Genomic DNA, 13,597 nt, shown 5'->3' with positions numbered 1-13,597 from the left:
CTGTCCTCACCTCTCTATGAAAATGATTCAAGTAGTATTTTGTGCCTGGGCTGAAAAGGTGATTACCTGTGTGACTATCTGACGAATGTATTCCTTCACCACTTCATAAGCTTAACAAAGGCAGAGATTAAATCCATTTTGCTCACCAATATATACTGTTCACCTAGCACAGTGTATCATTCACATAGTAGAGATTCAAACATTACTGGATAATTGAATGACTTAAATGAAAGCACTCATGTTCCTGAAATCCATGTTATATATTCATATCAGGATTTTGTAAACATGCTATGAAAATTTTTCTAAGGATCTGGATTATGCCACAATAAAACCAAAAAGGAAAACTTAATATAAATTATAACCATCATTCCTTCTCCAACAGATGATCTGGTTTGTTGCCTCTGTGATACTTTTACCTATCTTTCTATCCCATTGAAACTTCAATTTAAAATTTATCTAAAATCAAACTAATGATCTCCTACTCCCATAAGTTTTCTCAAACTCAGAATTTCTATGTCCACTACCTAGGTTAATGATAGAAAAGTACAGTGGAAGGAACAGATATAGAATATCAGCCTCTGGCACTTATTAGGTATGTGACCATAGGCAAGTTACTTAATACCTCTAAGGTTTCTCATCAGAAAAATGTATAGAATACCCATCTTAAAAGAGTGCTACTAAGGAATAACTAAGAAAATGCACGAACCACGACAGGGGCTCAAATATCTGGGCCTTCCTATACTGACATCTAGAGTCATCCAAGGTAGACATCTCTTCCCCCCGCTTTTCGTTTAGCCTTATCATTTACTTAAATGTCTTATGTGCTGTGCTAAATCACCTCAGTTGTGTCTGACTCTTGGTGATCCCACCCATGGACTGTAGCCCACCAGGCTCCTCTGTTTATGGGATTCTCCAGGCAAAAATATTGGAGAGGATTGCCATGCCCTCCTCCAGGGTATCTTCCAGACCAGGGGATCAAACCCATGTTTCTTGTGGTTCCTGCACTGCAGGTGGATCCTTTACTACTGAGATACCAGGGAAGCCCAGTGGCTCAGTGGTAAATGTCTTATAATCTTTATCTAACTACCATTTCCTCAATGTCACTAGGAGACATACATGTACTTGCCCTGTGAGTTTAAATCTTGTGAAAGAGGGAATTCACTGTAAGAGAAGCAAATGTATTCAAATAAATTTAAACATTTTTTTCTTCCTTAATGCTTTCAGTTCAGTTCAGTCTCTTGTCATGTCTGACTATTTGCGACCCCCATGGACTGCAGCATGCCAGGCTTCCCTGTCCATCACCAATTCCCGGAGCTTGCTCAAACTCATGTCCATTGAGCTGATGACGCCATCCAACCATCTCATCCTCTGTCATCCCCTTCTCCTCCTGCCTTCAATCCTTCCCAGAATCAGTGTCTTTTCAAATGAGTCAGTTCCCCACATCAGGTGGTCAAAGTACTGGAGTTTCAGCTTCAGCATCAGTCTTTCCAATGAATATTCAGGACTGATTTCCTTTAGGATTGACTGGTTTGATCTCCTTGCAGTCCAAGGGACTCTCAAGAGTCTTCTCTACACCACAGTTCAGAAGTGTTTCTCTGGCTTTCATCAATTTGGTCGCATCAATTCTTTGGCGTTCAGCTTTCTTTATAGTCCAACTCTCACATCCATACATGACTACTGGAAAAACCATAGCTTTGACTAGACAGACCTTTGTTTGCATAGTAATGTCTCTGCTGACAAAACGTGGTCCACTGGAGAAGGGAATGGCAAACCACTTCAGTATTCTTGCCTTGAGAACCCCATGAAAAGTAAGAAGAGGCAAAAAGATGACACTGAAAGATGAACTCCCCAGGTTGGTAGGTGCCCAATATGCTACTGGAGAAGAGTGGAGAAATAACTCCAGAAAGAATGAAGAGATGGAGCCAAAGCAAAAACAGTGCCCAGTTATGGATGCGACTGGTGATGGAAGTCTGATGCTGTCATAGGTACCTGGAATGTTAGGTTCATGAATCAAGATAAATTGGAAGTGGTTAAACAGAAGATGGCAAGAGTGTTCAGTCGTGTCCGACTCTTTGCGACCCTGTGGACTGTAGCCTACCAGGCACCTTCCTCCGTGGGATTCTCCAGGCAATACTGGAGTGGGTTGCCATTTCCTTCTCCAGGGGCTCTTCCCAACCCAGGGATCGAACCAGGGTCTCCTGCATTACAGGCAGACGCTTTAACCTCTGAGCCACCAGGGAAGCGTTTAAGAATCAGTGAACTGAAATGGACTGGAATAGGAGAATTTAATTCAGATAACTATTATATCTACTACTGTGAAGAATCCCTTAGATGAAATGGAGTAGCCCTCATAGTCAACAAAAATGCAGTACTTGGGTGCAATCTCAAAAACAACAGAATGATCTCTGTTCATTAATGCTTTAAGTCTTCATGCAAAACAAAAACAAAAACAAAAACAAAAAACCCCCACACAAAAACAACAAAAAGCCCAAGAGAATCCAAGCAAAATATCTGCCTTAAAGAAAGGGAGTAATTTAAATTAAAAATGTGTTCGGAAAAGAAATGCAGCATCATGGAAATGGGTAGAACAGAAAAAGAACAAAGGATTACAAGATGTGCTGAGGCAGGAAAAAACAGAAAAGAGGGTTAGTCACACAAAAAAGCAAGGTCTGACTTTCTGATAAGGTAAATCTCTGAAGTGTTCCAGTTGTTTGTTAATAAATAATGAAGCATCTATAAAATTATGAAAGTTATGAAAAATAAAATAGGCTCTAATCTCAGGGAGTTTAAAGTCAAGAAAGACAGAAACAGATCAAAGTCTAAATACATCTATCTGAAAGGCACTATATTAAAAATTGGACCCAGTTTAGGGAATTATGATACAATTTCAGAAACTAAATAAAACAATGCAGTGGGGAAGTGCCTAAATAATGTGCTGAGGCTGGAAATAGTACAAGTCTGGTCTGTGGTAAAGGAAAAATAAAGTCACTGCTAAAGAATGCAGCTTGTCACCAAAATCTGTATCCTTTCCTCCAAAATCTGTATCCTTTCCTCCAGAAGACTTAGTTCTTCTGATTTTCTCCTTACAGCCGCACGAGCTGCTGCTGGCAGCACCCGATCCCCAGCTGCAGTCTCCTACTGGGGATGTTTCCTGCATTTTGCCAGACTGAAACACAGCCATAAACTGGAGGATGTGGATAAATGATCTGAATGCATATTCTTACTCTGACGTTCAATGACTCCTGACCAAAAAGACTCAAACCAAACAAACAAAACCCTAAAGACTAGCATTAATGCAATTCCTGAACCATAAAGGATGACAATTATACACTGAGGGGAAAAAAACCCAGTATCCCATCAATGACACTGACAAATGATATGTTTTGTTTAATGCGAAAGTATACAAACCAAAGTCATCTACATGGAAAAGGAGCACTGCTTCCAGGGAGGCAGTTTGTATTTGTTTGCTTGTTTTTTACAGAAATGAAAAAGTTGGCTTATTTCATTCACTATATAAATATTCACTGAGCACAGCATCCTAATTGGTAGACGGCTGGTAGGCATTATTACTACAGGCACTCAGCAATAGCAAGTCATTAGATAAATCCATCTAAAGGTCAAGACAACTGAAATCAAGGTCACATTTGGAGACTAGGCACAAATTACAATATTTTTTAAATACTCAACCACATTTCAGATGCTATTTTAGGCAAAGGAGATATAGTGGTGACAAAGATAGATGAGGCCTGTCCTTATAAAGCTTAAATCCCCTGTAAGTAGGGGGATACAGAGATAGCAAACAAGATGATTACCACATCAAAGGCTCCTATCCCTAAATTGTCCATGACCTGGCAATTCTTGGGACAGGCATACATTTCAGTGGATCCATAGGCTAGTAAACATTTGATGAGTGGCACCTACTGACTGCTGAAGAGAGGATGAACCAAGAGACTGTCTTCTCTTAGAACTGGAGCACTGAATTAATTGACCTGAAAGGTACTAAGCAGCAAATAAGAAACGTGTAAACTGAGGTTTTGAGGAAACTAATGGTATTAAAGACAGATTAGAAATGCTGAGTAAAGCAGATATTAGGAAATCTGCTGAAATCTGGTGATGGAAGTCTGATGCTGTAAAGAACAATACTGCATAGGTATTAGGAAATCATAGATATTTGTGATATTTCCTAATATCAGCAGATATTAGGGAATCACCAGATATTTGTGGTGATATTTTCACAAATGAAAAACCCTGAAGTCCCTGGGTAAAAGAACTGGGAGACACTGGCTGCCTTGGTTCCTTTACAGTTTTTTGATTCTAACCCATGTGTATATCATTACAATAAAGCACCTTTCCTCTGAATTAACTTTTGTCTAAAGTAAAGAGTCTCGTGAGCACCACCACCGTTTTCTTTGCTAAATGAGACCTAAATTAGCCTACCTTTTCCTTTTCATCAAGCAAACTGGTTTCCAGAGGGGAAATGGTACCAAATGACTGACAAAGAATTGCTTACCAGTGGAGCTGATTTCCAGGGCAGTTGTAGGCGAAGAGATATTCCTCTGACTGACTACATAAATTATTGCTGGAACCACTTCTTTGCTACAGCCAAAAAATACTGAAATTTTTCTCATCCAAGCATCCTACCAGCTTAAAGAATAAGAATATACATTTCAATAATTATCTTTCATCCTTAAACATAAGATGCAAATGTATGACTACCGGAAAGCTAACAGTAATAAGCCCTAGAGTTCTCTGCAAAACCAGAGCTAGAATATACACAGCCTTTAAGGAGTTAAAAGATGAAAGCTTAAAAAAGGTATTAATTCCAAAGAGAATATGTTTGTAGCAGCCAAGGGTTGGCTTTTGATCTCAGGAAGTCTGTTATTGCATTTACTGCACTAAGTTCTTTAACAGATACCTTTCCCCTCTCTTTCTTAAAAGTTAATATTTGAAGGACCAGGGCTAACATCACCAGAAAAACTAATGCCCTCTAAAAACCAGTGAACTTCATTTGTAAGAATTCTACAAAACTCTTTAGGAGATATATTTCTTGGATTCTAACAGCTTTTTGCTATTGCTGTTGAATAGTTGATTCACAGTATTATATTAGGTTCAGGTATACAGCAGTCATTCCATATTTTTATAAACTACACTCCATTTAACCCTACTACAAAACAATGACTATATTTCCCTGTGCTGTACAATATATCCTTGTTTATCTATTTTATAGGGGCTTCCCTGGTGGCTCAGACGGTAAAGCGTCTGCCTGTAACGCGAGAGACCCAGGTTTGATCCCTGGGTTGGGAAGATCCCCTGGAGAAGGAAATGGCAATCCACTCCAGTATTCCTGCCTGGAGAATTCTGTGGATTGAGGAGTCTGGTAGGCTACAGTCCACGGAGTCGCAAAGAGTCAGACACGACTGAGCGACACAGTAGTTCTTTGGCGACCTACAATTTAGCATATTTTACCCATGTTGTAGCATGTATCAAAATCTCACTCCTTTTTATTGCTGAATAATAATACTGCATTGTATGTATGTCCACACTTTGCTTAGCCATTCTTAGCTGATGGACATTTGGGTTGTTTCCACTTCTTGGCTATTACGAATATACTGCTATGAGCATTTGTGTACAAGTTTCTGTATGGGGATGTTTTCATTTATCTTGGGTATATACCTAGGAGCAGAATTGCTGGGTCATATGATAATTCTAAGTTTAATCTTTTGAACAACTGCCAAACTGTTTTCCAAAGCACTTGCACCATTTTATGTTTCCACCAGAAGTGTATGAGGGTTATTTCCTATTTCATCACATCACTGCCAAATCTTATTGTCTTTTCTGTTTTGTTTGTATATGATGATCCTTTTTAAGACACAGCTATCTTGGATCTCAATGTTGTGACTGTATTAAATAAATACTGAGATGCTAATACTTTTCTACTACACTGCTCAGATTATGCTAAATATTAGCACCTACAAGTCTTAAACTAGAAAATAAGGTTGAATCTTTAGATTCTTCAAGCTGAATTCCAGGGGTCAGGTCATCAGGAAATTTTTAACCAGTAAGCAGAATACAGAGTTCTTAAGTCCTTTTGCTAATGAACCTCAAAAGAAAAAAAAAAAAAAGGTTTCCTAATACAAATATAAGTAAAAGTTATGACTACCAGAGAGTTACTAATGTTAGTATCCAAATGTAAAAGTTGCCCTAAGCAAGGCTATCTGCCCATCAGCCAGCTATTAACAAGTTATTTTCAAACTGAAACTGTCAGTACACTACTTTTTCATAAAAGCTCCGTGGTACAATTTATACATGAGAAACACATCTCACCAACTCCTCCACTACTACCACTATCAAGAATCAAGAAACTTATCCTAGAATATCAAGAAACACCCTGAATGTACAGGAGCATAATATAGACTTAATGGATTTATAGATTTAATGGCTCTTAAAAATGGGAACTTTCAAGACTGCAGCAACATGAGAAAATACTTAAATGGCATTAAGGAAAAACTAAAAGTGTGCAAAAATATGAGGGTACTACTATATTTTAAAATATTTACATTTGGGAAAAATCATAAAACTCATTCCTCCTTTTCCCCAGCCTGTTTCTACGGACTTACCTATTCTAGACATTTTATATAAATGGAGCCACATCTATGTGTATGGTGTCTAGCTTCTTTTTTTTTTTTGGTGGTGTTTTTTTTTTATGTCTAGCTTCTTTCACTGAACATTATATATTTGAGCTTCATCCACGTTGTGGCATGTTACAGACTCCATTTTTAAGAGATACTGAATCAGTCATATAAAATTATTTTGAGACTTTCTTGTATATAGGATACTATTGGTTAAATAATATTTTGTTTCAACAATATTATTTTGGAGTGCAAATGTATACAAATCAGTGGAAATTTTTGTTTATACTTAAAACTGTAAAACTACAAAAAAAAGAATAAATTTCAAAATATCTTTTTAAAGTATATAAAACCACTTCTAGTTTAGAATTATGTAATGAAATCCAATGATACATACTGTGTACCACAAATCAGGAAAACGGGGCTCAGTGTGGTGTTACAAAATAGCTGTGTGACCCTGTCACACTCATTCAAATTTCCAAGAGTACAGGACATCAAATGTTCTTAAATTTTTGTTCTTTATATTAAATAGCAGGCACGGTGGAACCACTGTTAACAGGAGACCTGGTAGCAGCAGACAAGGTATACTGAAGAAAGCAATGCAAGGAAGTAAGAACAGAAGTTTGAGACGATAGGCCAGAGATTGTTAATTGAGATCTGGGCTTAAGTGGGTACATAAATTCTTTCAAATTGCATACAAAATTCTGTGCACCTGCCCAGGAAGAGGATTTATGGTTTTCAGCTTCTCAAGAATTATTAAATAATGAAAGGGTTAAGAGACACTTGGGTGAACTTGGATGGTTGCCAGAGAAACAGAAAAACCAGCTGAAGGAATATAAGTTAAAAATTCAGAGAAGAAATCTTGGCTGTTGATACCTGAACACCCAGTCCTTAAACAAGCCCTCTCACAACTATAACCAAAGTTAGCTGTCCCACCGCACGTCTTTGGCACCTGCCACCCACATGACTTGTACTGTTTCAAGTCTGATCTTATCCTTGGCCCGTGGTACCTAATACTGAGAGTGACCTCCTAGACCCACCCAAAGTATCTGAAAAAATTATAACCACTTGCAAGTACCTTATGTTACTGCAAACAAATTTATAATTTGGGCTTAATCAATTTTTCTATTTTAGCTTAAAATTATATATTCTATAACTGAAAAACAGTAGAAAATGGAAATTCTTGGAAATTAGGCAGTAATGTCTTTTCATAGAGCTTCTGAACCCAAAACACAGTCTTTGCCCTAAAAAGGAATCGACCTTCAGATAAGCTAGATCCACTTAACCTTAAATGGAAGGTCCTGATTTGAGGCTACCCAAAAATAGTCCTAATTTTTCTTCAAAAGGTGATTTCTAAAAGTGACTTCCGACAGACAAACATGTACTTTAATTAAGAGTTTTCCTGGTAATGACTCCAACTTGGTCCAGTAACTCCCTTACCTCCATCTGGTGTACTGACCTGGCCAGATTTCCCTAGGTGAGGCATTTTAATTCCTGCTTATTTGACCAAGTTAACTCCCTACACATCAGCTCATTTAACCTAAATATTAAAGTTCACTCTGCTGGTCCCAAAATGGACCACCTAGCTCTCTCTACTCAGATAATTTGGACCACTTAACTTCTACAGTCAAACTTATAGTCCTGCCCATTTGTGCACCTATCTCCAGTTAGTCTTTCTGACTTGTTAAAACAGAGGTTATTATCCAAAGAATAGTACTGACCCAAATGTCCATCAAATACAGAACTGGTTAAATAAATAACAGTATACACAATAATACTATGCAGCTCTAAAGAATGAAGCTTTTATGCACAGATAGGGAAAGAGCTTTAAGACATAGTGGAAGAACAAGCAACGTGCAAAACTGTGTGTATAGTGGGCTACATTTTGTGTAAAGGGATCAGGGAGGACTAGTATTTGTTTGCATGTGTATAAAATTTCTTGAAGGATATAAAAAAAATATTAACATTAGTTGCCTATTGGATGTGGAACTGAGTGGCCAAAGAAAAGATTTCTCACCTGTACTTTTGTCCATGTGAATTTGACCACATGAGTGTATTATTTAATATTATTAAAAACTAAAGCTTGTTTTCTTTTGTATAGGCCAATCCCACTACCTCTGGATTCCATCTGCTTCCACTTTCTCAGAAAGCTTATACTACATCTTTCTCATTAAAATCTATCCACCTTCAATTCCACAGCCCATTATTGCCTATTCTTATACCACCCTCTTCCTTCAGAGCTGATCTCCTCCCAAAATAACGTGTTCTTGATGTTTCTATTCTTGGGAAAAATTCTTACCATATAATCCATTACTGAGTTCTGCTGTTTATTTCTCTAAAATAACAAGAGAATTCATCTGTAACTCTTCTTCTCTACTGACAACACCCCAGGTAACAATATCTACTAATGCAGTGGCTTCCTAAATAGAATATATATTGTTCTCAGAGATCTCCTTCAAAAATTTAATTTACATAATACTTCTCCAACCCTACCTAAAATCCTTCACTGGCTGCTGCTGCTAAGTTACTTCAGTCATGTCCAACTCTGTGCGACCCCACACACGGGGGCCCACCAGGCTCCCCCATCCCTGGGATTCTCCAGGCAAGAACACTGGAGTGGGTTGCCCTTTCCTTCTCCAATGCATGACAGTAAAAAGTGAAAGTGAACTCGCTCAGTCGTGTCCGACTCATAGCGACCCCATGGACTGCAGCCTGCCAGGCTCCTCTGTCCATGGGATTTTCCAAGGAAGAGTACTGGAGTGGTGTGCCATTGCCTTCTCCCTTCACTGGTTATCTTTCCCCTTTTCTAGGATAAAATTCAAAATCTTTAATAAAGATAATAAATGTAAAGGACCTGGCACAAGCATCTTAATGACAACTCCCAGGTTACAAACATGTATCTGCTTCTCTAAAATGCTCTTTTTAGAGAGGCAAGTTTGTTCCTAAGAGATTTTGTCTGAAATGAGAGACATAAAAAGTATTTTAAATGTATGTCGTAATCTTATCTTTGTGGTACTATATCTTGGAGTCTTTCTGGGCTCATAGCCACTGTGAGTTGTGAGATCAGTTTTGGAGGGTTAAAGCTAGGACTTTCCAGAAAATGAGACAATATGCAGAATACATAATGGTAAGGGCCAATGCTGCTTATGAAACTTGTTTCTATTTTTATAAACAAATCTGGTATAAAATGTATTTTTTCTAACATGAGTTGTCAAAAAAAAATCTGAACTCCACAGTCTAAGCAATTTGAAACTATGATGCTACTGTATTGCTATGATACAATTTTTTCATCCATGACTAAGAAATTATACCTCAAGTTTAATTTTCAATAGATTTCAGAATTTCAGTCATTTAAAAATGGCTCCACTTCATGTTACCCAATCTTAAATGAGGTCTGACAGTTTACCTAACAGTGTTGCAACAGCAAAGTTTAACTTAATACCTATATCACACAACTATCAGAACTCTGTGGTTCAAACCCCCAAGGCTTTGCCGTTTCTGGCAGCAGAGATAGGAGCTCATGACCTGCAACTCAAGAGACTGCCTCTCAGGGATTCTTAACCTTCTCTGTGGCATGGAAACCTTTACCAAACTGATGAAAAGTCATGGTTCCCTTCTCAGACACTGCTTTTGAATGGATATGTAAGATTACCAAGGAAATTAGTTACAGTGAAATGCAGTTCTATTCTTGACCCCAAAGGGATCTGTGGATTTAAAGGTAAGTATTTCTCAAGCTAAACATTACAGTGAGTTTAAGAATTTATACATAAGGAGTCTTAGGTAACTAAAGTACATTTTAAGAGAAACAAAGCATTTTGAGAAACAGTATCTAGGGACAAGAGAAAATTCCAGCTAATGAAACAGGAATGGGAGGTATATTTGAAAAATGAAATCCTGACAAGCTCACTTCAGTATTAAAGGTTTCTTCCCTTTCTCTATTTCTCTACTCTCACGTGTATATGGACTTCCTGCTAAAATCAACTTTACTTTAGCAAACTTGTGCCAAGGAAACGAAATTTTTGGCCCCTCCCCACAAAAATTATAAAATGCAGCTATCAGAATGAAAAGCAGAATAAATTTCACTCAGTAACACAAATATTCCTGCATAATTGAAGACTCTGGGCATCATTCTATTCCTTAGAGAGTATCATAAACTCATCTTTCTAATAATTTTGAATCAGTAAAATGAGATGAAAATCTGCTCTGAAGTCAGTATTTCAGTGATTTATGATATGGGGGAAGGAATAAGAATTAAAAGGGTGGGTTGCAAAGTTTGACTCAGCTGAGAATCAATCTTAGAAAGACATTGTTACCAAAGATAGTGTACTGGAATAAAAAAATGTTAAAAATGTAAAATATATTTTAGAAGGCTTTCTATCCCAAACTTATCTATCCAAAATAAATTGTTTGAATTGGAAAATTTCACTTAAATCTAATTGCAGTTAGATTTTCTATACTTGGATCCACCTCTGTATGATTTCAATACCCCATCTTTTAAAAAATTTAATTTTTAATTGGAGGATAATTGCTTCACCAATGTTGTGTTGGTTTCTGCCAAACAACAAGAACCAGCTATAAGTATATGTATGTCCCCTCCCTCTTGAACTTCCTTCCCACCCCCAACCCCATCCCACTCCTCTAGGCTGAATATTTCATCTTTTCAAGTCTTGTTTTTTTAAGTTTGTTTGCTCCTTCATTACACTGAATAGACTACTTATCAGTTCTTGTGGCTTCAGGGCCCTTTTAAACTTCAAATCTACTTTTATTACTTTAACATTTAAAAAATATCACAATAAAAAGCAAGAAACTAGGATACAAATGACTAGTGGAGATAATGCTAAATAAAACACATTCACACTGAACTATGCATGTCACGTGCGTGCCAAGGTGCTTCTGTCATTTCCGACTCTGTGCGACCTTATGGACACCAGGCTCCTCTGTCCATGGGGATTCTTCAGGGAAGAATACTGGAGTAGGTGGCCGTGCCCTCCTCCAGGGGATATTCCTGACCCAGGGATTGAACTATACTATACTATAATTAACTTTAATCAGGAATTGGTGCCTTAATATCAATTAATGGCAAATGTATCATTTCTTATTTTGATTTGGGAGAGAAAGGTTAGACAGGGATCCCTGATCACTTACAGGAGAAAAGAAAGATGAAAGGGGAATTACCAGCTGAGGACAGAGGAGAGGCCACTGGAACAACAAAAATACTTTGCCAACTTTAGCATTTTGCTAAGTGGCAGTGTTGTTTATTTTCAAATGACAAAACAGATGTTATACAAAGGGACATTTCTGTCAATTTAGCACAATCCTGCTGTGCTATACAAAACCTACCTTTATATGACTTATGAGATATTTTTAGAAGACCCACTTTATTATAAAGGAGCCTCATTACCTCAATTATATCACTGTATAACCCACTTCATTCCAGTATCCCATTCTTCTGACAGATTCACTCTACTGGAAAGGACTCCCAGGCTCCCATGACTGCCTTTGAGCCAAATCTAGTGTGTTATATCTATTTTGATTCTTCTGCTATTCCACTGCCACACTGTGCAATTACTTCTGCCATCTAAAACTCAATTCTCATATAGCTGACTAACTCTACAGCTAACTAAGCCTGTTTCTTCATCTATAAGATGGGAATAACATTCACTGTCAAATAATTATTATGAAAATTAAGAACTTCCAGTTTCTGATCTAGCATGCAAGTAGAACCAGTGCTAGGGTAGAAAAACCTAAACTATAATTCTGCTGGGAGCTGCATGATTGTGGGGGGTTCAGTATGAACAAGCCTGAGTTATAATCTCCAGGGGAACCAGCACTAAATCTGTAAGTGTTACTTCCTGAGCTATACCAGGTCCTCACAGTGACTATTAGGATCACTTATTATTAGATTATTAATTATTATTATATTAGAAAAATCCCCTCATGCTCGCAAGAGGAGGAAGAGGAAAGGAACTATTTTGATATATGTCACAGCATTCTATTTTTCTTCACCTTAAGGGGCAGAGGTGGACGCAATGAGAAGCACTGGGAATTGCAAATTAATACAAGTAAACAAAAATATCACTACACACCTATTAGAATGGTGAAAACCTAAGACACTTGACAATATCAAATGCTGGTGAGGCTATGGATGGAACAACAAAAATCTCATTCACTGCTGGTGGGAATGCAAATGGTACAGCCACTTTGAGAGACAGTTTGGTGGCTTCTTACAAAACTAAACACACTCATACAATCCAGCAATTGTGCTCCTTTGGTATTTACCTAAAGGAGTTGAAAACTTACATCCACCCAAAAACCTACACATGGATTTAATATCAGCTTTAATCATAACCTTTATGTAAATAAACTGTAATACATCAAGGCAATGGAATATAGCACTAAAAAGAAGTGATCTATTAAGCCATGGATAGACATGGAGGAACCTCGACTGCATATGACTAAATGTAAGAAGTCAATGTGAAAAGGCTACATTCAATTTGATTGTAAATATAAGACATTCTTGAAAAGACCAAAAAAACCCTATGGAGACAGTAAAGGATCAGTGGTTGCCAGGGGTTAGAAGGAAGGGATGACTATGTGAAACAGAGCATTTTTTAGGCAGGACAAATATCCTGTATGATACTATAATGAAAGAGCCATGTCACTGTACATTTGTCCAAACTCATGCAATGTACAACACCAAGAGTGAACCTTCATGTAAACTATGGATTTTGGATAATAATGATGTTTTAGGGTGGGTTCATTAAAAAAAAAATTAAATGTGGCCCAATCAAAATCCCAGCTGGCTTATTTTCAGAAATTGACAGTGATATAGAACTACAAGGGACTAAGAAGAGCCAAAATAAAGTTGAATAATAAGAACAAAGTTTGAAGATTCACATTTCCTGATTTCAAAACTTAATGCAAAACTAGTGTAGGCCTAGCATTAAGAACAGACATATAAAATCAGT

At 37.4% G+C, this 13,597-nt stretch overlaps 1 protein-coding gene and 1 non-coding gene across 2 annotated transcripts in view; both read right to left on the bottom strand.

Moving 5' to 3' along the window:
* RNF11 (ring finger protein 11) overlaps positions 1-13,597 on the bottom strand; it is a 46,476-nt gene that overhangs the window by 19,871 nt on the left and 13,008 nt on the right. The window lies entirely within an intron of this gene.
* Positions 2,169-2,240, bottom strand: TRNAY-GUA (transfer RNA tyrosine (anticodon GUA)). The gene has a single exon. It is a non-coding gene; the product is annotated as a tRNA-Tyr (tRNA).

Source organism: Ovis aries, chromosome 1 (genome assembly GCF_016772045.2).
Source record: "Ovis aries strain OAR_USU_Benz2616 breed Rambouillet chromosome 1, ARS-UI_Ramb_v3.0, whole genome shotgun sequence".
Classification (NCBI taxonomy): Eukaryota; Metazoa; Chordata; class Mammalia; order Artiodactyla; family Bovidae; genus Ovis; species Ovis aries.
Note: the sequence above shows the minus strand (reverse complement) of the source record. Positions and strands in the feature narration are given on the sequence as shown.